Source organism: Pseudopipra pipra, chromosome 2 (genome assembly GCF_036250125.1).
Source record: "Pseudopipra pipra isolate bDixPip1 chromosome 2, bDixPip1.hap1, whole genome shotgun sequence".
Lineage (NCBI taxonomy): Eukaryota > Metazoa > Chordata > Aves > Passeriformes > Pipridae > Pseudopipra > Pseudopipra pipra.
Window position 1 is genome coordinate 4,225,466 of NC_087550.1, and position 27,940 is coordinate 4,253,405.

General features: G+C 47.8%; 1 long non-coding RNA gene across 1 annotated transcript; it reads left to right on the forward strand.

The window, feature by feature from the left end:
- Positions 1–3,069: 3,069 nt before the first annotated feature.
- Positions 3,070–25,309, forward strand: LOC135408340 (uncharacterized). Its single transcript, XR_010427512.1, has 3 exons — positions 3,070–3,219; positions 7,314–7,444; positions 25,058–25,309. It is a non-coding gene; the product is annotated as an uncharacterized LOC135408340 (long non-coding RNA).
- Positions 25,310–27,940: the final 2,631 nt, after the last annotated feature.

Here is a 27,940-nt window from a genome sequence, read left to right on the forward strand (position 1 = left end):
TATGCACAGGCCTCCAGTCAGCCTCACTGCAAATGAGGACCTGGCCCCTTATGCCATGAGCAGTGTGGCTAATACCTATATGGCACCTTCACAAAAGTTTGTAGAGCAATGAAAAAGGAAGTAGCTGCCTTATCAGCATTCCCAGGTTTTTCCACTCCCTACTCTTTGACTACCTACTTATCTAGAGAATGGCTGTCAAGGCCCAAGGAGCCTTCACTGCCCTGGTGAATGCTCCAGCACAAGCATCCTTTCTGGCAAGGCTCTACAAATTACTGATGGACATATTAAAGTACGCAAACCAGGTCCTTAAGGACTAAACCCTGAAGGGCTGTCTCTCCCCTCTGCCAAGACTACTTTGGTTTCTTCCTTCTTAGTGCCTGCAGTTCTGCATTGCAATGCAAAGAGCACAGCTTTTGCCATGGCAGAAAACTTTGATGGGAGAAATATTAGCTGCAGGCAACCAAAGACAGAGTGCATCCATCGTGTTCAGGGCCAGATTCTGTGGAGTAAGTGCTTTGTAACATGTACACTCCTGTTTTCCACTTTTCAGTCTTGGCATTTGGACTTTTGTCTAACCTCTTCCCCCTTCTTGCTATGTTGTGGGCCAAAGTTTCATTTTGTTGCTTTATTGTCTCTCAGCTCCTTATTAAACACAATAAGTTAAACCCGCTGCCTTTACAGCCATCCCTCAAGAGGGAAGAAGTGAGTTACTGGGATGTCACTGCTGAGTTCCTGACCTAGGAGAAGAAAAATTGTGGGACTGCTTTCTTTTGCCTCTGCAAGGAATAAATATCTTGAGCTGATTCTTAAGCTGTAGCTCACTGTAGGCTCCTTACTGTTTCCTCCATTCTCTTCCCACTCTTTAGGACAAAATAACTGCCTCTTCATCTAAGGAGATTTATCTATTCACTTTCGTGCAAGGACAGAAAAAAACCATTTCTTCCCCCGCAACAATGCAGCTAACTCTGGGGCAGATCTTGACAGCTATTTCACAGCACAGAAGGAGTGGCAGGGAAAATGCAGTTGTTTTTGCCTGCAGAGATGGAACAGTGGGTTGGAATGGCAAAAACTGCAATTTAGCTGGAACCTTGAGAAATCCTTCATGGTTTTCATAATTTAACCCAAAGAAAAAAAAAAAAAGAGCTGCCTGTAAAGGCTGAATCGCCAAAGCATAGGCTGACTCAAAGGGAAGGGCTCTGTTTAGTGAAATGCAACACTACCTACTAGGGCACCCACATATTTCTTAGAAGTCTTTTCATCTGCCTAGTGAGTAAGCCCATTTCTGCTTACTTGTGAAAATTGGCAATCACAGAGGCAGGAGCACAAGGGTTGCAGGTGAAATAGGAAAGGTGTGGGTCACTGCTCCTTCACAGGGCCCAGATGCACCTCACAAAGCAGCCATCTCGTCTTACCTGATTAGAGAGTGAGATACTCATGTGAGAACTGATCACAAGCATTATTTCTCCTGGTATTATGTCTAACACAGGCATTAACCAATATCTCCCTTTCCCACCTCCCACCATTTCCCTGCCCAAACCTGCTCCAGAAAATGGAAGCTTCAGCAGAACTGTATCTCCACCAGAGCTGGCTCAGGGACTACGCTTAACTGAGGGTACAGTAAGGTGAAAGTGCCTAGATATCACAGCAATAAGCTCAATATAATTATGTGCTCAAGACATTATAGATGACTTGGGGGTTTTGATCTTCTCAGTATACAAAAGCAAACTCTCTCTACACTGGTAAGAGTGGAAGGTCAGGACAGAGGAGAGGTAAGTTAGTTAAACGAAAGATCATCCTTGAGCAGGACCTCATATATCAATGTCATTCATGTATAACATAGTAAATCGAGTAGATATTCTATGTATATCCTAAAGAAAAAATCCAGCTAACAGCCCTATGTCATCCCTGTCTGCCAGCTTCCTTCTCTGCTCCTTCTGTGGGAGGCGCACCAGGAATTACGAACACAAACATCTCTGCATGACACCAGGAGTCAGGCGGGGGAATATGCTCCTCGATTTCTCATGCCACCAGGAGCTTCAGCACCCAAACAGCTCAGAAGAGTGCTGGATGCCCTTGCTCTTCCTGACAACGTCCCTGTGGTTGCAGCCTCCTTCAGAGGCCAGCAGGAGCAGGGTGGTGGATATCTCTGCCAGAGCTAATTTTCAGTGCAGCGTGTTTCTCTGCCCAGCAGCTTCGTCCACCACCGTAAAAGAGCGGCTTGGCAGAAACATATGGAGCAACAACTCGGAGTTATCATCTCATCCCTAAGCATGGCTGCTCTGCTTTTCATACCATGGTCCTTGCCTCTTGCATGGTGCAGCACTGGGCCCTGTGCTGAGAGGGCTCCCAAGAGGCAGAGCAAAAGATCTGAGCGCCCCCGGGATGTCATGAACAAAATCTGAAGACTCAGAATGGCAGACACCTCTCCCACTGCCAGAAGTCAGCACTAGAGAAGATGCACGATATGAGTTCCAGTTACTTCCCCAGCACATGTGCCCTCTCTCCAGCCTTGGCCATTATTTTCCACCTTTTGCCTGGAAGTATTTTGCAGCAGAGGTCTCTGAGCAAAAGAGGCTGGATCAGAAGTGAAAGAGTGACTGTTGCATTATGCAGCATCCAGTCACAACAAGGGAGTTAGATTTTGATCTGCTTGCTGAAGTTTGCTGTTTCTGCTCTGGTACCTGGTGGTCAGTTTGTTGCCAACATCTGTATAACATCAAACGTTTGCATCCATATGGAGAATGTATAATTAAAGCTTTCTGCATACAACAGTGAAAACTTTCTCATATTCTCCCTAAATTGCACTGCAACCCCCAGATGAGGGCTGGGAGCCAAAATATAAAAAGTCTGGCATAAATATTTAACTAACTTGAGATATGTATTCTTTAACTATTAGCTAATTATTTTGTGCCAGCCATAAATGGCATCTGGCTCGTTAGCGCAGGACACACAAGGATGCTGCAGGTTGGGCACATAAGTGGAAAACAAAATGTGACTTCAAGCTAATTAATATTAATGAATGGATTGAGAACCAACATCTCTTTGGAAATATGAGCTCAACAGGAGCCCAAGTGTGATTCATTATGATTATTGCTGGGGTGACAGCCATTACCAATCTCAGAAAAGCCTGTTTCATGCAGCATCTCTTCAGGAAGGACTTAATTGGCTTCCAGGAGAAGTGAGGATGAACAGGGGAGGTGGTTTCAGAGCAAAATGCAGGTATGTATTTGATTATCACCCTGGAATAGGAATAATAGTAACAATTCCTTTTGTGTGTGCGTGTGATGTGGTTACCTTTCTTTGGTTGGTTTGCCGAGGCAAGAGCTGTAGCCTGCCATCAAAATCCTGCTGTATTTATTCCCATCCCTCCAAACTCAGTCCTTTCTTTCATCCCTCAGTCTCTTTTCCACGAAACTTGGTCCCTTTTTCCCTAGACACCACCCACTGTTGCTGTTCCAGACTGCCTTGGCAGCCAGCTAGCTCAGCTCTGAAGCCTTGTAACCTGAAGTGAGTGTTTTGCCTGGGAAGAAGGAAGTTTGTCCTCTTATTTCACGCACCATCTCTCTGGGATGTGCTCACTATGATACCAGGAGAAAGTCTGGATGGTTACCAGGGCTGTTTTCATCCTTAGCTGATATACAGCCATGTGGTAGGAATTGCCAAACATTTCTGTTCCCTTCTTTCAAGCCCGTGTGGGTTGCTCTCATTCCCGAAGCATGCTCAGTCGTTACCAGAAATATTTGTCCTCATATGGAGATCTTGAACAATCATCATTTGGTAGCCAGTTGCTTTGCTTAGCTGTCATGTTTGTACAGCACTTGGCTCTAGCTTTGAGCACCTGTGCTGATAGATCTGCAGCTTCAAGCAGGGCTCAAAAGGAAATGCTAGACCCTTGTTCTTTGTTTAAGCCTGTTCAGTCAGGAAAAGGTCTCCAAGTTGATTTCTGCCCTCGAAGCAGCTCTTGGACTTGTATTATTATATACATTTGGGAAGTATGTTGGGTTTTTGGATTGCATCAATGTTTTTTGCTGCCTAGGAATTACCACTCATCCCATCATTTGCCAACTGTTTCTCTGCTGTGTTCTCCATTTCTCAGTCAATTTTCTAGTAACAGCCGAGTAGTCCACCGGCTAATTTCCCTCTGGTCTTGAACAAACATCAGCAAAAATCAGCTGAAGCTGAAAGCCTGGTGCAGCTTTACACTATAATTTTCCTGAATCAGGAAAGTATGAAAACCCACTAGGATCCATCATATATCTCCAGAAAGGGTAGAAAACCACCACATCTGAATCATCGTTGCAGTTCCCATTAGGAGACCTTTAACACTGCCACTCCTGCATTATCTTCACCACTCCCTCAAGTCTTTGTAAAATCAGTCATGCCACTGAAGACTGACAGAAAAAGAGAGGGTGTGCAACTTATGGTGTGGGCTTCTAATGGGAATTGGAAGCTGGATCTAGGAATCCTTCCCCAAGGCAGTCCATTGTGTCTTGTGGTTTCATGTAAACCCCTTATATTTCTTCCCATCTTGCTTAAGACTGGATGGAAAATTGGGTTAACAAAAATGTAAAGAACCTCTCAATGCAGCAGAGACTGCTTCAGAGCCAAGCTTCCCAGGGGAAATAAATGATGAACAAAAAACAAACAACAGCACAGCTCAAATGTATCCTCCCCTCACCACAGTCCTGAGGTTTCATAATTGCTCCCTTCATGGCCATTTTGATTTGTAATATGCAGAGTAAAGATTTCCATTATAGCTGTGTTTACTTAATCACTATAATTTTTTTAAGTGAAGTTCAGGTTGTTGAAAGCACCAGGCTTCCAGCCCCGAGCAAATTAGCCATCAGCTAGTTGCACTAGAAGCTGTTCTGCTGTGGTCCTTAGCAAAGGGTTTGCTCCCCAGCAGTCTCTTCACTCTCAGATGGATCATCCACCTCTGGGAGTGAGAAGGATGTTTAGCCTGCTACACCCTTTGCCTTATCACAGGCAAGATAAGGAGGAGGTTTTTTGCGTTTTTGTGTAAAAAACCCCCATCGATCTCTGGGAATGGGATGACCATGTGGACATCTGGGACTGATCTGACATCCATCAGGGGGAAGCTAGACAACAGAGAAATGTAGAATTCACTTCAGAAAAGCAGCAGGACATTGACTGCATCTGCAGCATAGTCTTTCCAGTGAGGTTGCATTGAATATTCTCATCATGCATGGCAAAATATCCTGGCACGAATATTTAATCATGCAGGGCAAATACAAGAAGATTGAAATTCCAAGTGATGACAACTTTCACATGACCTGGGCCCAGACTAGAATTTGTGATTTCAGATGGGAAGGCTCCACCTCCAATTCCTGTCCTCCTGAGCCATTGATCTCCTTTTATGGGAGCTGGGAAGCACCTTAGCCTTTATAAAAGCAGCAACAGCTGCTGCACAGAGGACTTAAGGCAAATGAGACAAACACATGGAAACAGTCAGTACTTGCAGCTGCTGGAATGAAGGTACTTCCTTGGTCAGGGTGTATGAGATTTGCTGTCGTTTGAGGCAGTCGGCAACATCAACATTTTCCTGGCATTCCCATGGTTTCCAGCGCCCCAAATCATTATGCTCAAAACCAAATCAGGTTTTCATTGCCATTATCAAGATGGATTGACCTGAGCCGCTGGGCAAAGCCACCCCATCCCATGTGCTTGTAACCTTTCGAAAATAAAAGATCCAGCTTCTGAAACAAGACCCAGGAGTGCAGTAGATGGTCTTCCTTGGCTCTAGTGGATCTGGGGTCCCCAGCAGAAATCTCAGATTATTCTAGTGGGCCTCCTTCAAGCAGGCCTTTCTGCAGGTACTCCACCCTTACCTGCCACACTTCTCAAAGTCTTTACAGATGACAGAGGGATGGGAGAAAGAAGAAGTGGATATGCATTGAATCCTGGAATCCTAAGTGTTGTAAAAGACCTCCAAGATCATCGAGTCCAACCTTTGTCTGATCACCACCTTGTCAACTAAACCACAGCACTAAGTGCCACATCCAGTTGGTTTTTTGTACACTTCTAGGGATGGTAACTTTCCCGTCTCCCTGGGCAGCCCATTCCAATGCTTAACCACTCTTTCAGTGAAGAAATTCTTCCTGAACCTCCCTTGGTGCAGCCTGAGGCCTTGTCCTCTTGTCCTGTCGCTGGTTGCCTGGGAGAAGAGGCCGACCCTCACCTGGCTACAACCTCCTTTCAGGGAGTTGTAGAGAGCGACTCAGAGGTCACCCCTGAGGCTCCTTTTCTCCAGGCTGAACAGCTCCAGCTCCCTCAGCTGCTTCTCATCAGATCTGTGCTCCAGACCCTTCACCAGCTTCATTGGCCTTCTCTGGACACACTCCAGCACTTCCACGTCTTTCTTGAAGCGAGGGACCCATTGGCTTGGGGAGAGACTGCAGACCAGCTCTAGGACAATATCAGGTGCCAAAATCCCATAGAAACAACAGAAAGCACACAGCTCAGTTCTTCTGGCCTGAAGCTACTGCAGCACTGGGAGCCAGTGCACGATCAGACAAAAAATATATACATTATCAAGAAGACAGGGCATTAACAAGCTTTTTCCTTTCTGTAGTTAGAAGGTCAAATTCCTCTATTCCCGTGTTTAAATCACTGTAACTCATTTCATACTTTCTGCTGATAGGAATATAATTCAGTATTTTCAGCAAAGTTGTCCATGAGTGGTTCCTGCAGAGACAGTTCCAAGCATTATCCCCATTTCCTAGTGGGAAAGATTCAGAAAGTTCAATATCCCCTCTCTTTGCAGAAACAAATCCACATAAATAAAGCTATCATAGCAAATTTTAGTGCACGTATTTGCGTCACAGGGGGAGGGGAAACGCAGGAGAAATTTCACTGTACAGGCAACAGGCAGAAATTAAAAGAGCACCAAGTGGCCAGGTGGTGAGGGAACTCACTTCTGATTTACAATTGCAATGATTGCGATGAATAGGGAGAGTTTGTGATTAAAGACATGTCTGAAAATAACAGTAATGATTTCCACTTGTATGCCTTTGATCAGACAATCTCACAGTATTGTATAAATGAAACCTCCCAATATCTCTGTGAGGTTGGAAAGCCCTCTACTGACATGAACATGTCAGAAATAAATAGCTGAATGGTGTTAGACAGGTGATGGCTTAGCTAATTCATCCTCTCTTGGAAGAAGAGCTTCCAGAGGTGGAATTTGTCCCAATTATAAGAAAGGAATAGATCCTCACTATGCTATATTAGACTACATGCATAAATTACTGTGCAAAATGATCATCCAGCCCATTCATTTCTCATTTCCGTAGGTGGAAATGCCAATAAGGGAACTAATCACCTGTCTGTAAGGATGACTTTAAAAGATGGAGACACTGCCCATCATGAGCACCACTGGGACTCATCAACTCTGTTTGAACAGGCTGCTGGTAAGCACCAGGAGGTAAGAACTGTACTTCCAGTCTCAGTGTCCACAGGATTAATTTGAATTAGCCATCTGGAGTGGAAAAAATGTATATCCGTTACCATGCCCCCGTGCACAACATTCCCCAGCACAAAACTGCGCAGGACCATCACATCCAGCTATGAGCCTGATCTGGAGTATCCTTGATGCATCACCCCACCTGGCTCCTCTTAAACCAGGAGGCATCTAGGCAGCTTTTGCACAGGTTCCATTTGGGTTTGCAGCTAAATCCCATCCAGGGGCTGGAGACATCGCTGAATATTTGCCTTGCGAAAGGGGAGTGGACCCAAAAACTGAACAGAGTGCGTGGTTTTCTGTGGTAGAGCAATTTTTTTTGTTTGGAAAGATTGAAACGGTTATGTTTGGTCCTGCTGTAGAGCTGAGAGGGTTAAATATGGCTTGGCACTTATTTCACTCGTGATTATGTTCGTCCTCCTGTCACCAAGAAAAAAACTAAAATGCATTCTGATATTCAGATCTGGCTGTTTTAGTTTGCACCTTTCTCTGTTATTCAGTGAATACGAAATTATTTTTCATCACTTCAGAACATATTTGTATAGTATTTTTCAAGGATAAGTTGTAGGGGTCAGACACCCCAACTTCACTGTTATGGTTGATAACCATAATTCCTGGTCTTCCTCAAGAGCCAGTAATAAGCTGCCCACATTAATCCTATTTAGATGTTTGATTTGGCTATATCTGTCAGGAGACAGATTATATAAATACAATATTTGAAGAAAAAAAATGCTCATGCTGACATATAACCAAGAGCAGTTTCACCCCTATTCAAGAAAAGGAAAACATTACCCAGCTACTCAAATGCCAGAGATGCTCTCCAGGTGGCCAGAGGAACCTCTCTCCAAAAGATAAGGCAGTCCTTAAGCTATTTAGGGCAATGTCACAACACCACCCTTAATAACTCAGAATTTAAATGTTTTGTGAGGAAAGATTAAATCTGCCTGAACTCCCCAAAAGCCTTCCTGAAGAAGACTAGGTCTAAAACCAGTGTGTTGCTCCTCCCTTGCTGCTGCTGTCCCCTGCCCTGGGGACACTCTCCTACAAACAGCCTCAACAACATAGATTTAACCCAAATTAGTTCTCACCCACGTGCCACCAGCAGCAGCTTCAGTTTTTAGCATACACACATGCAACAGCCCAAGCCCCTCTATGTGCTGCCTGGACCCTAGGGACAGAGAGGGACAGAGCAGGTGACCAATGACACACAGGTGGGGCTGTTTGAAGAAGCAGGTGGGTTTGGCCACAGCAGTGGAAGTGCTGAGACACTGCAAAGCCCAGAGTATGGTCAGGGCTGCAAGGACCAGGTCGAGCCAGGAGGGGAGGGGTGGTTGGGCCACATGGCCCAACACCCACTGCCACCCTGTATCTGGATGTGAAGGCAGCATTCCTCCACCCCAGCATTTTGGATGCTGTGGGAGCTGGCTGAACACAGCAGAAGGGATGGGGTCAGGGGCAAGCTGCCCCATGCTCACCTGGGGCAAAGGCTTTCCACCAGCAGGAGAAAAGTACAGTCTGCATGAGCCTTCCAGCCAGCCAGCCCAGAGCCATGGCTGCAGGAGCACTCTGAGCTCTCTGATTTGTAGGCAGTCATTAGCAGCACCAGCCTCAGTGAGCATCCAAACACCCTCAGCTCCTTCTCTCCCAGCCTCCCTCACTGCCCAACTTCATGTGCTCCTCCGTGAGCCCAGACAGGGTTTGTTGGAAAGAGGAAAGTCTCACAGTTATTGCTCTTTCTGCCCGATTCATCCTCTTACCACTTTCTGTGCCTCTAACAGGTGCTCTGTTAAGTGGATCCTGCTGTGTTTAATAGTCTCCCCCACCCCCATGTAACCTACTTACATATTTTCTGTGAGTCTGCTGGCCTGGTGATATTCCAGTAGTCTGGGCTCTGGCAGCTGCTCCAGGAAGGGTCACATGGCTCCTGTAATTAAAACAAGGTGTGAAAAAGCAATTTCTCTGCTAACCCGGAGGAAAAAAATCAAAAAAAAAAGACAAAAAAAAGAAGATGAGGGGAAGGAGATCTTTAGTTGCTAAAATGAGGGATAACGAGACAAGGCTTGAAGGTCCTTAATTTAATTGTTAGCACAGAGTTGCACCAGAAGTCATCAGGCCCTGTGCTATCAACAGATCACTCAAGTAACAGCAATTATGGTCATATATGGAAAAAGTGTGGTCACATTTGATTTCTCCTGGCCTTCTTCTTTCTCCTTCGCTTCCCTGGAATAACTCACCAAGGTCTGGCACACCAAGTAGAAACTTCTACTTCAATTACACCCATTGTTGGCACCCCCAGTTTTGCAAGCAGCAAGTGCTCCTTAGGAACACCATTGGGCACAAATCTCAGTTGAGCTTGTCTTGTCAGTTCATTATCTGGGGTTTTCCTATGTATATGGTGCTACCATCCTCTGCATTTCTTCTAGTGTACAACTGTGTCTGATCTTGGTGTATTTCAAGTGGAAGCTTCTCAAGGCAGAGAGATACACTCCTGGGTAGGTCCTATTTGAGATCTTGGCAGCATTGCACAGTGTTAGGGGCCACCTTTGTGTCTGACAGCCCACGGGATGCAGTGTGGGGTCAGTGTGGTGCACAGCAGCAGTGTTTGCAATGCACTCTACAAAGGGGCCGCGTTCCTGATGGGGTGAGGGCACACAGAAGGGTACAAGAGCTAGGTTTGAGAAAACTGAACACTGGGATGCTCTGCTAGAGAGGACTTGGGGCGTGGCTGTGAGCTGTGAAAAAGCTGGGAGAAAGATGGGACCTGAGGTGAGAGGGAAAGGTGAGATGATGCCAAAGAGACCTTTCATGAAAGGGAGGCAGCCACAGAAGGGGACTGTGAGTTTAAAGTTCACTCTGGACAGCTGGTCCATCAATACAATGTGAGGGAAACCTCTGTTCCTTATAACCTGACAAGGGGGAAAATGGTCCTATGCCAGGGGCTGAATCAGTCAGAGGCATCATTAACACATCTGATACAGTCTCTGTGGGAGTGCTATAGGGTAATTCAGGTTGTGGGTGTCAGAAATAGTGCATTAGTTACAGGAGGTGGGGGTTGTAATCAGAAAAAAAGTACAGGATTTTTCTGCAGGTTGTTATGAAATCACTTAAGAGAGCATGTTGCAAGTCATTCTGCTGAGGAAGAGAACATCCAAAAGAGAAACTGCTGTAGGATGCTGAAGAACTCATGTACTGAGTAATTTGGAGAATGGTGCAATGGAAGTTTATGAGTATGCTTCAACTGGCTCACTTTGAGAAGAGATGGAAGCAGAGGCTGGAAAAGGAGGAGTGCAGAGTCCCTCTTCTCAGCAGAGCTCTCTGTTTTCAAACAAGCTTGCAAGTACTCCATTAGTAGTCTCACAAATGCCAGGTGGCTGAAGTAATGCCACTCTGCAAATAGAGACCCTACATTAGCATAAAATAAGGGAATTCTGGAGATCTGGACTGAAAAGTCACAAGCTGCTGTAAAATCCCCAGGATGCCCTTCAGCACTCTATTTTCACTCTGCAACTCTCCTGAAAAGATAGGGACATAAATAATAGACTGTAAGGAAAGGAGGGGTGGCTTCTTGAAACTTTCCTCTGCAAGGGAGAGTGTTGCTAGAATAAACCCTTAGTTTGGACATTGAATGAAAGAAATCTGTGTCTGGTGGGAAGGGTGGTGTTATGGTTGCAGGCAGATGTTGGTGGAGCCTTCTGCTGTTTTCTCTCTCCCTAACATTGTTTCCAGAGATAGTAATCGGATGTTTAACTTTTATTTTGGTGCAGTAAACTAAGTGTGCTGTTAACTCTGTCTGGTAATAAAATATAGTCTCTCTATAAAATAGAGTTTCAAGACCCTTTTTTTTTTTTTTTTTTAGAGAAGAATAAAGTGATTCCCAGGTCTTTCCCAGCCAGAGTTAATTGGGTCATTCCCAAGAGCTGGGAATGTTTTACATTTTCCCACAGGGGTTGAGACCCAGTAACATTCATTGCTACACCATGAAAAGGGAATTTCCACTCACTGTGTAGCAGGAGAGGTAGGAACATGGATTCTGATGCTGAGAATAAGCTCTTCATAAAAGGAGACTCTAAAGGATCCTTCAGACTAGTGGAGCTGAAGGTACTGTATGTGCTGGACAGGCTGGCCCCTATATATTAGTCCAATGGGCCATGAGGCTCAGAAGAAAATTTGGCCATTATTTCTTCTGACAGGGATGGAGGCAACATGGGGCCCCAGACACTGAGTTACCCATCCTGCCACAATAATTCTTCCCGGAATGCCATCATTCCTGAGGCCATTTAACATTTTGGCAGTTGTTCTGATCTACTCTGGGCTAACACTTGCTCAATAAACTATAATAAACCTATTAGATAGGCTTGCTGAAGTGAACTGCCAGACTGGGACTGAGTCATTTTTCATTGCATTCAGTTACATCAAAAGTAACGGACCAACAGGAATTAATGTTGATGTGATGGAGTGGTGCGGTCTGAAAATGACCTTTTCCTTTTATCCTCACACTATTTTCTGAAAGCTCTTCTTCTCTGGGGCAGAGCTGGTCTGCGTGCCACTGCAGAGGGGTCTCCTCCCCAGATGTGACATGAAGCTGCTGTTATCCAGGTCTAGGGAACCATTCTCTGGCAGTTTCTACATTATAGGTGAAAGAGATTTTTTTCTCCTCAGTATCTGAGGGCTTTTAGTATCCACAGTGTACCCTTTTCTTTATTAATTAATGTCATGTTTAAAATATAAGTAGGTTCTTATTTCTGCTTGGTACTTATTATAATGCCTTGTCAGCACGTCAGTGCCTTTCCTTTCCCGTCAGCCTCGGAGTTGGGTTCAACCCCTGATGTGTTAGGCCTGGTCAAAACTGTGGTGTTTGCAACACTGGCACTTGTAGCACAAGGGTCAGGGTAACTCAGAACCTGGAAAGGGGAGCCCTGCACTTACCTGCAGGAGCGCAGATGAGGAGTGCCAGGCCATGCGTTCTTACCTGGTGTTGTATCTCCGTCAGGACTAAAGCAACTACTGCACTTTTTGCTAAAAAAAGTAAAAAAGAAACAACAAAAAAAAAAAAGCATGGAGAGAAATCCCCACATGAAAGCTGATTCTCTGGGAAGCGGTTGGGCTCAGTGCACCCGGGCAAGCCGCCAGCCTCAGCTGGGCAGGACGCTGTCGCCAGGCTGGGCTGGCGTTTAACCACCAGCCGGAGAGGCTTGGGTCTGCCCTTTTCCAGGGCGGGATGTGGGATGGAGAAGGTGCCACATGGGCACTGCCACATGAGTGCACTCCGCACGGCCCCCTTCGATCCCTGGTGAGGAGAGACCCCTCGGCAGCGGGCAGGAGATGCGGGCAGACTCCTGCCCTCCTTCCTCCTTTAAAGCACAGCTATATTTAGAGGCAAAATTGCAAACAAAGTGACGGTGAGCTGCTGCTGCTGCTGCCGCTGCTGCCCATAAATTATCCAGCTGCGTGGGATGCGGATGGGCTCACCGACACCTCCCGCAGCTCCCGCGCCAGTGGGGGCAGGAGAGGCGCCCGGAGGGAGGAGACGCTGCCTTTTCCAATACTTGCAACTTCCCCCTGCGTTGTCCCTGGCCCCCATCTCACCCCCACTCCCACCCCCCAACCAGCGGGAGCGGCGGTTCCGCAGATGGTTGCCATGGGTTACATCCGCACCGTGGATATTCCCTTTCGAAATAGCAGCGCTAATTGAAAACAGGGGCTCCACGCTGTCACATCAAGGTTTGCTTCAGCAAACCTTTGCTTTCCAGCCCTCACTGGAAAGGCACAACTGGAGCTCGCTCACTGGCCACCAGCAGGGCTCTTGGGCCCCAAAACCTCCTCACACCCTGGTGGCCTCACAGCATCCCTCCCAGGTGACGTTCTGGGCACCGGGGTCACTTGCCCACGACATCACCTGGCCCAACAGAGAAGACCATCCCAGAGCAAAGCCTGGGGAATAGTGCCAAAAGAAGGGGAGGATGATGGAAGGGCAGTGACCCTTGGCAGGAAGCAGCTCCACTGCACAAGGTGCACAAAGCTGTGGGTGGCAATATCTAAACCACGGAGGTGAAGGCTGTGTCCTGCATTACCCAGGTGGTCAGCAGCAGAGGTGGGAGTAGATCCCAGCTATCTTGAGCATGGCCCTTTGCTCATGTTCCTCTGGTGAAACAGTGCTTTAAGAGGAATTTAGTGGGGCTTTTCCAGACGCTTTGCCACGCTGACAGAAAGCCGGCGGGATGACCGCAGCACAAGGGGATGGTAATTAGAGAGGCAGTGTGTGGTAGGGCACTTCAGGGATCAGTGGTAGGCCTCATCTTACTTTAACCTATTCCTTTTTTAGGATGATTAATGCAGGATCAGTAGGCTTGCAAAATTTAGATAGAGTAACCTGCTGCCACCAATTAAGCAAGATATTTCTGTTCTGCAAAGGACTCAACACGTAGCATGGACTGTCATTACAGTTAGAACTTCTGCAAGCCAGGAGGAAAGCTGGTCTCCTGCTCAGGGAGAGTGCTTCACTCCCATTTCCCCATTCCACTCTCCTTTTTTCAGTCTCTGTTTCCCCTGCACTGTGAGGAGACTGTCCCTGCATGGCCCAGGGCTGCTCTGAAGATGCACTCACCTCTGTTTGGGAGACATGGGGTACGAGTCTCCACTTCAGGTGGGGTCAAGCATGGGAGGGTCTGTGGGAACATTAGCAATGCTATCTCTGCATTATTACACATCTGATCTATTCAACTCCTACACCAGTAATGTTTCACCCAAGGCTGCACCACTTTGCATACAGATAAGACGGGTGGCAGACAGCACATTCAGTGTCTCTCTCCTGGTGTGATCCCTTCCAGAGGTTCAGCTCTGCCTTCCTTGATGCCAAACCAAACTGTCTCACCTCCCACTGTTTCAGTCTGAAGCACCTCTGGGTTTGGTCTCCAGCACTGCAGGCTTCTCCAAGGTCTTGTCAGGGTTTCTTGGTGTTTTATTTGAGCTTAAAGGGCCATTTGCAGAACCCCGCTGCCAAAATCAGGGCCTAAAGGCTACCTTACCATCCCCTCTTGTCACATCCCTAAAAACTGAAAGTATAGAAGAGGTAACTTCAATATTTTTAATTGATCAATCATTTTGGTCTTGCACAGTCTTGTTAGGAGATTTGGTGCCCTCCCAGCACTGCTGAATTATTTCATTGCTCCAACTCTGCAGGCTCCACCTTGTCCTTATTCCACAGATTCCTTACAAGATTTGCAAGAAGTTCTGCTTCAAAACAACAAACAAATAAACAAACCAACAATAAAAAAAGCACTACTACAATTACTCCTACGCAATCTTAACCAGCCTTCTTAGCTCCTGCAGGGTTTGCTTTGCTCTCTGCTTGCACAGACAAACTTTGGAGGTCAACACTGTTTTCATTAGAGAAACCCATCAACAGACAGGAAAGTGTAGCAGAAACATATTAGGTTATCAGATTCATTCTGCATAAGGCAATAATGGCATCAGGAATTTGACATCATCTGTGACATCTGGAAATCATCAGAATCTATGCAGTGAAGAGCAAAGTATCTTGGCAGCAGTGCTGGAGGAATTACACTGCTTGCAATGTGAGCACAACAGGCGACAGTGTGCCGGACTGTAGAGGCATTATATCATGCACTGGAGGATGACCAGTCTTTCTGTATCCACACAGGCTGGTAAATACCATCCAATGTGCTATACTGTCAGAAAAGTATTATACTACTAGGAAAGCTCAGAGGAGGTTTGACTTAGCAAAAAACTGAAAGAGTTTAAGATGTCTTTCCTGGCCAAACGTCAGCTGAGGCTGTATAAAATCCTATTCTACAAGTATCCTAGGAGGTATAATGACCACAGTGGGAGAGTAATTGCATCCAGAAACCAAAAGGAGAATTGATAAATGGAGCAAGATGAAATTGAGTTTAAAGAAAAAAAAAAAAAAAAAGGATAAAGATTTTCCTAACATCAAAATCTGTTGAGCCAGAGAAGAAGGAGCTCCCCTGGTTGAGCCATTTAAGAATAGACTAGAGAACATGGCCCATATTACTCTCTGGAGCAGAGCAGATAGTACATGCCAAGAAAGAGATCTTTTTCTTTAGTCACAAGCCCATTGGGATGGCAGCCTTTTATTTCACTTTTTGCAGCCACCAGAGAACAAACGCTGGATTTCCACGTCTACCTAGCTCAAGTCTGGCAGGACACGTGCAAATTTTAGGGAAAGTAGCCAAATCTTACAGCACAGCATTGCCAATTGCTCCCTGGAGCAATCATCTCTTGCTCTCACAGGCACAGGTTGCAGTGTGGAGCTGAGAGCAGCGTGGCCACGGCCACTTGGCTGGCTGGCCGAGCGAGCACGTCTCATTAACAGGGATTCATCAGCACCGCTGTTAATAATGCAGGAGCTGCCTGTCTCTGGGGGAGTTCCTCAGCAAAAACTGTGCTGCTTCTGTATTTCAGACACAGCCTCTGCTGGCGAGATGGGCTTCCACGCTGACAAAGCATTTTGGTTATTTGTTATTCTCAAACGTATCCTCCATGCTGAGCGGTGACCGAGACGAGAGGTACATCCAGAATAGAGGAGAGCAAATCCAGTCCTGTGCCTGTCTTGGGCTTAGCCCATCAGCAGGGACCAGTATGATTGCTGATGAGAGAGCTCTGGTCCTGAGCTCATCTTTGGAGAAGGCAAGAGCAGGAGTTCAGGCTGTCCTGTCATTATCCTCTGTTCCAGTCACACCACTGTAGAGAGATGAGGTTAGCACACAGTGGTCCCGCTATCTCCGGCCCCCTCCCCTTTTAGGATGATCTCCCTGGAGCCTTCTTTATGAACTTTACATCTCTGCCAGCACAGGAGAAACTGCAGCTGGGGCCGGACTCTCTTATGAAATTGTTTAGTCCTCCCAGTATTGCAGCCCACATGAAGGATGGACAGATGTTTTAATTCTCTGTTAGAATCACTTGCAAGCCTTATTTTGTCATTACCCACTTGTGAACCCACATGTGGGCTAAGGGATAATTTCACATGGCACAGCAGGGATGCTGTACTCTAAGGCCAGCCCGCCCACTGCCAGCCCATGAGTTCTGCTCCTGATGAGGCTGGGAGTCTCCTGATGGAAGACGTGCCCTTTAACATTCACCCAGAGAGGAAACCTGATAAGAAGAGACTTAAAGTGAGCAACATAGCAAAACAGCCTATAAATGGCCGACACAAACCCAAAAAAACCCCCACAAACTGCCCTTTGGCAGCTGCAGGTTGTTCTCCAGCCAGGCATCTTTGGACATGCATAGAAGCAGCAATCTCAAAGAAGTAATTGCCAGGGCCTGTACCACGGAGTTCCCCAGGAAGCATGAAGCTCCAGCCAGGGCAGCATGCCCATTAAAAGCGAGTGTTTTGATTGAGGTGAGATACCACCATCCCCCGGGACGAGTGAGCATCTCCAGGCCTCTCTCACCTGGGCCTGGAAGGTGGAAACAGCTGCACTTCCCGGCTCACCTGCAGGGACCTCACACACTGGGGTGGGACTGAGGGAGGACAGCTTTCTTGTCTGAGATGGGGAAGTGCTCTACCCTAATTAGCACGGGCAGCCAGCACGGGTGCCAACTCACACACAGGGAGGAGGTGTCCATGGTTGCTTCGAGCTACCCAGTGCCTGCTCTGGTACCAGCACAGAGGTCACATCCCTTTGCCCTGAGCCATGACACAGAGTGATGACAGCAGATGGACACATGGATCAGCTGCCACCTGGGACTTTGTCACACCTCCTAACCTGCCACAGACAGATCTTTGCTGATGGGACCCGTGGGCCAAAGCCAAGAAACATATCTAGTTTCAGGGTCAGCTTGGCCTCTTCATGCAGTACAAGTTCTTGGGACCATGCTCATTTCAAAGCACATTTGGCAGGTCTTTCTTTCATAGAAAGAGGAGACCTTCTTTTCAGACATGCAATGCACATGGGGAGGCAGCCCTAGTGGGAAGGAGTGTTATCCCCTACCTCAGGAATGAAGCCAGTGCCATCCTGGTCTTTCTCTCTCTCCCTCTTGCAGCTGGACCAGCAAAAGTAGGGGGAAGCATTTCTCACAGCTCTCTCTGAAAGCTCTGGGGAAACCAATGATGGGATTGCGAGGCCCTGCAAAAATTCAAAATCTTGTGATGACTTTGGCAGATAAAAACCCAAAAAAGTCCTTACCTCTAAGTCTGGTAAACGCCCAGCCAGCTGCTGAGAGTGACAGTGGCCATGATGCACATGGACATCTCAGAGGACACTGGGAGGATGTAAGAAAAACAACTGTAGGGCCAGGCTAGCCCAGCTGCCTGGGAGGAGATTCATCAGCTGATCATATATTTCTGTAAGGAGCCAAGAGCAGTGTAGTTGAGGGCTACATGCACAGTTTGTCTGAGGAGCTGGGAGGTTCACCCTCTTCTAGCCCAGGGAACAGAATCAGGCTGCACCAGCAAGCATTGTTGATGCCTGAAAACCCTCTGCCCTCCTCTCCGCTCTACCAGTGCTGCTAAGTAAACTGTATCTAAACATAGAAAACTGGCTAGCTTGGGTTTGGGAAAGCACCCAAGAACTCAGATCATTTCCATTCCCTCATCACACCCACAGAAAACTCACAAGCTCTCCATCTCAGTACACCAGGCACTTTACATGCCAGGCTCTGAGAAATTACTGTGCATTCTCATTTTGGCTAGGTATTAGCACAACAGCACCAGCCTTTCACCGCTGAAAAAAGAGAAATATAAGGAAATCACAAAAAAGAGCAATGTGAAAAAAACACCATCAGAATCTTCCTAAAAAGGTTCAAACATAGACACCAGTCTTAGCAGGAGATCTTATTTTCTAACCTCTTCCCACTAATGTAGCAACTTGGACTCCTTGGACTCTTTATCTGTGCCTGGCAGCCCACAAGAGTTATGCCGTATTCCCACAGGGACTTTCCAGTTAAATGCTTGGAAGATCATCCATCAAGACCCTAAATTTCTGCAGAACCTTTGAATTTGCATGCTCCCAGACACTGCCCGAGGCTCCCTGGAAAGGTTTGTGGGTCAGTGGCGGCAGAAGGACTCAGCTGCTCCCATTTCCCAGGCTGAGATGGTGCAGGAAGACAATGAACAACTGTCCTTTCCCCATCAAAGTTGTGAAAGCCGGGACTTAATGATGTAATAGGGAAAGCAGTAAAAGATCTTCCTAGGCACCAGTGGGATCACTTGCCAGGTGCCCACCATTGATTCAGGCTCTGGGAAGACCCATTTTCTCTGGTGGTTTCCTGGAACAGGAAGAGGGAGAGCAAGGTTCATCCCGCCAGAGGTTAAAGTTGGGAGGAAGGAGGCAGAGAACAAGCCCTCTCTATCAGCCCCGCTGCTGGGACTGTACGTGCCTGCTTTCAGAGGCCAGATGCTGCCAGGCAAACGAAGATCTCCTTATGTTTGTTTTAAAGCTTGAAGAATCTCTGGAGATAAACATTCTAAATTAAAGATAAAAGTGCTGTGGGTTTTCCAGCAGGCTCTGTCCCCCTCCCCGGGGACAAGCTTTTGCGGGAGCCCCACGTGCATCTTTCAGCCACATACACTGACCAAAGGTTGCACCCAAGGTTCCCTCTCCTCAGGCGTCCTGGGAGGTCACAAAATCCCTCTGCCCCACTGCCTCGGCTCCCTCTGATGGCAGGTTCACCCAGAGCAGCGCTGTGTCCCAGTTTTCATTTTCAGGATCTCTTGGGAGGATGTTAAATCCCATCTAGTCCTGGCTGTATTTAAAGTGATTGTAATTCACATGGATTGGGTTGTGGTTATAAGCTGAATTACATTCTGATTTAGCAGCAGGGATTAAGGCTCTGCATTTTAACTTATTAACCCAATCCAAGTTAGGAGATTCCCTCTTGCCGGCCCACTAAGCTTCTGCAGAAGGAAAGGCAAGGCTACAGTGGGGATGGAGAGGGACGGGAGGGCCAGCACAGGCTGGCTCATGGCTGCACAGCTCCCATTGCAGGGGGAAAGCAGAGGAAAGGAAGCACAAAGAAGAAGCTACGGCAGTTGTTTAGTATTCCCTATGGACAGGAAATTTCTTCTAATTAAACCTGACAGAAAGGGGTACATGAGTGGTTAATTCCCCAGCCAGCAACCAGGGAGGTGTCTGCTGCTTGCCATCGCTGCTGTAGCCTGAGCCAGTGCTGCTCTGGACCACAGCTGTCTCCTTCCCCTGCTCTCTTGCTGGAGACACCTGCAAGAGTTAACTTCTCTCTGGGCCACACCAGCAGCTGGACAGTTCAAGGACGTTTGCTGTTCTGGGTGAAACGAGGAGCTGCAGGGGCAGCCTGGCACACAAACACTGCCTGTCATCATGGCTCCTGAGCAGGATGCCCTGCACCTCCAGAACCAGGGTTCACCCACTTGGCTTTCCTCTCTTGTCATCTGATAGACAACTGAAAACAGCCCAGGCACACTCTAGAAAACTTCAGTCCGTTTAATATTTAATGAAAACCCAGTGTAACTGTCATGTCCTTTTCTGTTTTCTCTCACTAACACTGCTGGCTGCACAGGTATCTGTGTGTAAACAGAGCCTGTCTCCTTTCCACTTGGTTGCGTCTCTCCAGCTCAGGGCACAGCTTTATGATACCTGTACTCATCTTCAGAGGAACTCCTGGGGCAACCCCGCCGCACACAGCACGACTCACTGCACAGAGACCTCACCAATCCGGGCATCTGAGGGCATCCTAACCCAGCCCAGAGAGACCACGGGAGGGCAGGCTCTGGAAATTCCACCCACTGTCACAGCAGGGAGCAGCAAGATCTCGTGGCATCCTGCTCACCTCTGTGCCACGAGCCTGACGCTGCACGGCCCATCGCTTTCATCTCCAGGCCCTGCAGTTCCTGGCAAGGAGGGAGGGCAGGCACTGCTCTTTCATCCCCCTGCCTGTGCTGAACCGCTGGGTCGTAACACATCCTACCTGCTCCCAGGGAGTTGAGCTGGGTAAATGATAAGGGAAGGGAAAGGGAGATGTATTTTTATGAAACAGTTTTTCCTCACAAAATTAAGCAGCAAGGGGGAGATCACATTCAAGGGGCTCAGAGTCCAGGCGGACATCAGGGAGAAGTGGTGTCCCTAAGGGGTCAATATTGGGACAGGTACTGTTTGATATCTTCACCAGTGACATAGAAAATACGTCTGAGTGCACCCTCAGCAAATTTGCAGGTGACATCAAGCTGTGGAGTGCAGCTGACACATCTGAAGGATGGGATGCCATCCAGAGGGACCTAGACAAGCTTGAGAGGTGGACCCATGGGAATACTGTGATGTTCAACAACGCCAAGTCCAAGGTGCTGCATCTGGGCCGGGGCAATCCCCCAGTACCAACACAGGCTGGGGAATGAAGGGATCAAAACCAGCCCCACTGCTGGGTGAGAGGCTGGACATGGCCCAGCAATGTGCACTGGCAGCCCAGAAAGACAACTGTATCCTCAAAAGGAACGTGGGCAGCAGGTCGAGGGAATTGATTCTGCCCCTCTGCTCCGCTCTCCTGAGACTCTACCTGGAGTGCTGCATCCAGCTCTGGGGTCCCCAGTGTAAGGAGGACTTGGATTCTGTTGGAATGAGTCCAGAGGAGGCCACAAAGATGATTAGAAGACTGGAGCACTTCTATAAAGAGAGTTGGGGTGGTTCTGCCTGGAAAAGTAAAAGCTCTGGAGAGATATTATTACACACTTCCAATACTTGAAGGGGACCTACAAGAAAGATGGGAACAAACTTTAATGGGGCCTGTTGTGATGGGACAAGGGGTTTAAAACTGAATAAGTGTCAATTTAGAAGATATATAGGTGGTGAAACAGCAGAACAGGTTGCCCAGAGACCTAGATACCTCATCCCTGGAAACATTCAAGGTCAGGCTGGACCAGGCTCTGAGCAACCTGTTTAAGTTGAAGATGTCCCTGCCCATGGCAGGGGGGTTGGAGTAGATGACCTTTAAAGGTCCCCTCCAACACAAACTGTTCTATGATTCTATTAATAAAAAAGTTTAGTGTTTGTAACTAACATTTTCGATTTAGTTCAAATTAATTTTCCTTTAAAAAGACCCAAACCCACCAACCCCCAAAACCCAGCATGAACAAAAAAATGGTAGAAAGGAAGTTTCTTTCCATCCTTAAATGTGTTATCACAGCTACTGCACAGAGACATCTCTGAATGATAGCTCTGAGGCAAGGGGAAACCTTTGGAGCAGGGTTTACACTGTAATTTGAAAGCTGGTACCAGACAGAGGCCCAAGAGCACATTTGCTACTCTTCATATGAATGCAAAGCTGGGTTACTGGGCTCTGTGAGGAACTGGGGGCACTGCCCAGAAAGGCAGGCCAGGATGTGTTTTCCCCTGCACTGTCTTCTTTGCTCAGGACCTGGCAGTGCACTGGATCCAGGGCAGGGAATATACTTAATTGCTCACCAACAAGACCCCTCGTTTCTCCACACCCCATGCACGAGGGCAGGGATGTAGAAACCCTAAGGCTTGGCCTAGAAATCCTAAATCTGTTTTCTGCTTATTGAACTCAGTGCTTCCAGGGTAATTCCTGGCCTTAGTGAAGGAAGACAAGACCTCATTTCATGCCATCCTTCCCTTTTTCCCCTGGCCCCAGAAGAAATGGGTGCTTGAATCCTGGTGGAGGATGCTCCTGCCAGCATCCCCCTCTGCAGGCCTGACAGGAGCTGTGGGAAGGAGTCTCTACCATAGTGTATAACCCTCTCAGAAGAAGAAGACTTGAAAGTCATGTCTATTAGGGAAGAGCAGAAGTGAAAGCCACACCTGGGAAGTGCTTTAAGGACTGGCTTACACCCCCGTGGCTTCCATCCTCTTGGACTCGGTGGCAGAACGTCCCCACCACAAAGCATTCATGCCAGAAAACCATCCCCAAACCAAACCCTGAGGGGTAGGGGTGGCAACAGCCCAGGGCAGGGTCCCTTCCCCACAGAGGCAGCTGCCACTGATGGGAAGCTGAGACGTGCTCTTGGGTCTGCCGGCTGGTAAACTCTCCCTGCTGTGGTCTGGCCTGCCTCAACAGCAGCAAATTTACTTAAAGAAGAAGAAAATGGCTTAACTAATCTTTGGTCACCCAGCTTTACTTCTGCTGCTGACACAGCAGGAGGTACTCGCAAGCCCAATGGCTTTATTTATTTAAGTGTATTGATTTTAGCCTAGATTGGAAGAAAACAGGCGGATAAAGGGCAGGAAATTCCTCGGCTGTGAGAACCACACAGAGTACTAGAAATCAGATTTAAACTAGCAGATGAAAATACATTTGCCAGAACAAGGTAATGAATCATTCTGCCAGGAGCACAGAGATCTGGCCAAAAGCCAAACCCTGCCCACTTAAAAGCAGCAATTTGGGGTATTAAGTGATGACTGCATCGCTATCTGGCCATCATTTAATATAGCAGCAGTGCTCAGTGTCTCCCAACCAGAACTCGGAGCCTGATACACAAAACCAGAGCAAAACCTGTCAGACCTTCCCCCCAAGACCTTATTTAAAATCAATGGCCTCAGAGTCAATCAGATTCAATGAGGGAGGGCTCAGCAAGAAGAACAGAGGAGGATAAACCACACCAGAAGGTGTGTACTCAGCTATGCTGTGCAGGCTGCTGTGCACAAACAGTGTGTGATGGCAGAAAATCAAAAAATGCGCCAAGATGTGCAAGTAGATGACAAAGGGAGGATTTTTAGAGGGCAATATTTTGTTCTTGTGTCAGCTCTGATTATCTCATTAGCTTCTTTTTGATAGTCCAGCATCTGGGACTCCATGAGAGAGGTCACCAGGTCTGTTGCCCCAGACCTTGCCTTAGCTACTGGTACAATGTGACCCTGTCCTGTGGAGATGGACAGGGATAGCCAGGCATATGAAGGGAATTCAAAAGTTAAATCCCAGGAGCTAGTCTCAGAAAACGGTCCTTCTCTGCCAGTGGGAAGACCTTGAGCAGCTCAGAATGAGAACTCAGGCTCCAGGGGCAAACCCCTCTCCTATGGAAACCTCCTGAGAGCCTCTGAAGATACAATGACATACCTGTCCTGTGAACAGAAGGGCACTGCAGAGGATGGAAGAGGCAGAGAGGTAGCAGAGGTGATGGGATGGCAGCACTGCTTTGAGAGACAAATAGGGAGCATACATTTGATTCCTTTCCTTCTCCAAGGGAATGCTTTGCTCCTTCCAGTGCCAGTCACCTATGACTTTCCCCACTCCTCCTGCGGAAAAAGCCCTCGGCATGTCCAGGAATGTGGAGGCAGGAGCTGGGCTGCCCCAGTCTCTCTGATCCACCGTGGAGAGCCTGTTCTCAAAAGCTGAGGAGTTTCCTTTTTGCAGGGATGGCAGGAGGCTATGTGCTGCAGAAGGGACAGCATTGCCAAAGCCAGAAGAGGGGCAGCATTCAGCAGAGCAGGGGAGCAGAAGGAGCACCAACACAGGCACCAGTTAGGGACATGTTTAAAAGCAGGTAGCTCGGGTGGTGTAGAGCAGGACACAGCATGACCCTTTTTCCCAGCTGTATAGGGAAATTTATCTGGTTTAAAGGAAAGCTTTGCATGGCTAACAGGCTGTGTTCTCTCATCCCTATACTCATAGCTATATGTGAGCAGCAAGCAAGCCCACCAGAGCTTGCAACTCTGTCCCCTCAGAGCAGACAGGCAGGGAAGAGCCTCCCCCCCACCTCCCCATGCCCTCTGCTGTGAAATGTTCTGAAGGCAGGTGACTCCAAGCTGCAGAGATGGAGACTCACTTCTGTCTTGCAAGGGCAGAAGGGATTCTCTCCAGCAAGGTCGTGCAGGTTATTATCACAGCTAACCGATATTCCCACAAACACTCATTACTCACTGCTCTGCAGGCACTGCAAAGGGCAAAGTTTGTCCCCGTTGCTGAAAACAAAGATAGGAGCATCCGATCTGATTTTTGCAATCCGAAGCCCCAGTGACCCATCTAAGCCCAAGGCAAACACACATCAGGAAGAAGCTTTGGGAAAACTATATTGTCTCTGTGGAGCCAGGATCCAAACCGAGATATGCAAAACCCAGATACCTTCCAAGCCATAGACCCAGCATCTTTTAGTTACACATTTGATAACGGATGTGCTGAATTGTAAAGATATTTTCTTGAGCAGATTGTTGATTTGCCTCCCTGGTAAACTGCAGGTAAAAGACACTCAGCCTGCACTTTGTGAGAGCCTCCACTTAACCCAGAGCTGCACGACTGGGTGTTTTCACAGAAGCACCACCTTCCCCTCACGCCCGAGCATCGCTGGGGAGGAAGCTCAGTTCTCAGAGCCAGGGGGAGCTGCCTTATCGCTTGGCAGGGGTTTGCACAAACCTTATTCTCAGTCAACACAGGTTTTCTGGCTCTCAAGCTTTGTTTTGAATTCCGTATTCAGGACAAGTCCAAAACTTGTGAGCAAATGCAATCTAGAGGGGCAGATTGATCTGCTCTTGCATCGCAGTTGCACTCAAGAGGCAGTTTCTTATAAGGAAAGGCACTCTGGTGCAGCTCACCCAGCACGGTGGGAACTTGGTTAAAATGCTAATCTGCAGGCAGGGTCGAGATTGAACTGTATTTTAATCTGTCATTTTTCAGATGCCACCGGACGGGATAAAAAAAATCCCCCAAACTATGGATCCAACCTGTCAAACCCACAGCTTGCCCACAAAGAAGTCGGTGGGAATTGTACGTGCTCAGCACTTCTGGAGAAAGACAGGCAAGGCCGTGCAAGTCTCTAAGCAGGCAGTAGGTCAGCCTACATTGAAATGGACAGCTATTTTCTTTACACAGAGGGACCACCACGTTGCAAATGGTGCCTACAAAACGTATGCCTTTGTGGCGGGGTGGGGGGGGGATTTTTTTCCTGCCAGCACTGCTTGGATTGGGGCCCAGGTTGCGAACCTTAACAAATCTTCAAAATAAACCGTGGGCGAGTTTCACATTGTAACAAAACCTAATGCTGGCAGAGTTTCGCTTCATTTTCAGTGATGCTGATTTCACTCTTCAAGCCCTTGACCAATTGGGAGAAATTGGCAAAGGGCCCCGTTTAGCACTGCATACAGAACTGTGAGGATGTGGCGCCATGACAATGAGTGGAGAAAAGCACTTTTTAATTATTTAAATATGTCCTCTTACCCAGTGGTTATGCCTAAGAGGAGGTAAGGGTCCGGGCTCTTATTTGCCACAGTACACAAAGGTGCTTTGAAAAGGGCCACCAAAGAAGATGAGCATCATCTTCAGACAAGCCCAGCACTCGAAACCTGGGGCAGAAGGTCCTTTCAAGCTTTTGCTACACAGCATGTTATCGGAGCAAAGCACTGTTGTACCTGCTGCTCTGCATCTCACAGCTGCATTTTTTAGAGGTGCTGGATATCGAGAGCACTCAATAAATCTCTGAGTGACAGGCAGAGCATACCAAACCCCTAAGCCACTGAGAGGTCTTCCTAGATTTCTACAAACCTGGCCTCTCTTGCTAAGTACGTTACATATTTCTGGGCATCTCTGGGCTCTTGGTAGCGTCCTAAGTTCTGCTGAGAGAAAGTCACTTTAACAAGAGGCACAGCACACAACTGAGAGCCTTCATGGCTTCCAGAAGGGTAGGAAAGACACTTCCAAAGTGTCCAACATCAACAAGCTGTCTCAAAACTAAGCAACACCTGACAAACGAAGGAAAATCCCAAGAACCCTCATTCTCTTGCCAGTTTACTTACCAGTGCTGCTGAGCTGCCTGGGAACAGTCTCTTCAGACACTTTGCAAGTGTTCACAAGAACAAGCCTCCCTGCTGCTGATGTACATAGCTGGTTTTTCCCACACCAGTAGGCAGTAGTTCTGCCGTGGAGTCCCACTGGGTCTGCTCCCAGGTCTGTCCCTGTTAGTGCTCTTAAGCTGGCACAGGCAGCCCTGGCAACTGGAAAGGCCTCCAAATAACACTGCTAGAAAGGGCTGGAGGGACTCTGGGCTGTCCCCTTGGATGAGCTGTAGCAGGAACACATGGCAAAAAGGTGAGGCCACAGCTATGGGATGAAGCAACCTTGCAGGGGCATCACCAAGGGGCCACAAGGAGAAACACAGGGGTGAGCCACAGCCAAAGTAGCTCATTGCCACCCAGGCTAGGAGTGTGCACACCTGCTCTCCTCTTTGCTGCAGCCTTCCCTGAGCAAGGTTTGGACAGTCCATTCCCTGGCACAGCCACTCTGCTCAGCACCCTCACCTTAACCTACAGTGCCCTGAGATAATTCCAAGATATTTCACACTTCAGGCTAAGCTGGTGTAAGTTTGCCCAGCCAGCCCAGTAAGGAGTACAAGAGCCTGGTGCACCTGCCAGCTGTGGGTGGTGAGGAGGCTCAAGCATATCCAGAGGTGGGAGGTTTGGAAACGAGTGCACCAGCCTGCAGGAGAAAAGCTTGTGAGACTGATTCCAAAACTTGAGGAGGGTGGTCTGAACCTGCCTTTGCTTTCAGCAGCCTGCAAGTGAGCAAAGGACGGGGTTTTGCTAATTGTTGAGGTGGCTGGCAGCAGAGAAACAAATTCCGGCAGGGGAGAATTTATCCTCTAAGCTTGTTATCCTGTCAAAAGAGGAAATGAGGTTAGTTGAGGCTCATTTGTTTGTGACGAACTCCTGTCTCTTACTATTTATCACTGTATGTGACTGCCAGCTGACTTCAACCAAGTGCACCACAGCTACAAGTCCCATGGCAGTGCAAGGAGGGGACAGGCTCCCAGAGCACTACCTGTCCCCTGTCCCCCTCTGCACCTCCAGAGCCCCCAGAACATGGTCTCTCCAGCCTCCACCCAGGGCCATCAAAGCACGTGGCATCGCTGGTCTTTCCAGAGGGAAAATGTTTGGTTTGGCCCATCAATCCGGGATGAGTGAACATCTTCTGCAGGACTGAGTGCTCTTCAGCATCCTCTCTGCTCCACCAGAGCCCAAGTTTCCAGCCTGTTCACACCAGAAGGAGCAGGGGGATTTGATGAATAATCACACATTCAACTGCCTTTGGAGAGAGAGGATATTGAGGACCATATGCCACACATCCCATTTTGCTTGGGGGCTGCCCAGTCCTGAGCATCAGGTGCACTCCCTGACAGAAGAGGGCCCCACACTAATGCTGTGTGGGAAGAAAGCTGCAGCAAAGCTCCTTCTGCTCCAGTGGATGTGTGGGGCTCACAGTGAGGCAGCAATAAGCTCAGCGAGACTGAAGTTCCCAAGAGTTTACTGGTGGGTCTCAAGCTATGGCAGAGTGATAGGAACATATTTAACTGGCTCAGCTAGTTTTGTGGGCCTTCTCTGCTGAGACGACACAATTACTTGACACATGTCACACCTACCACTTGACTCCAAGGCTGGCTCCAAGTCAGCTTTAGGGAGGACTGTTGTAAGACATTTGACATTTGACTGTACAACATTCTGATTAAAAAATCAGCAGTATGTAATATCAATAAACCACAGGTTAGCTAGATTAAGAGCTGGCTGACAG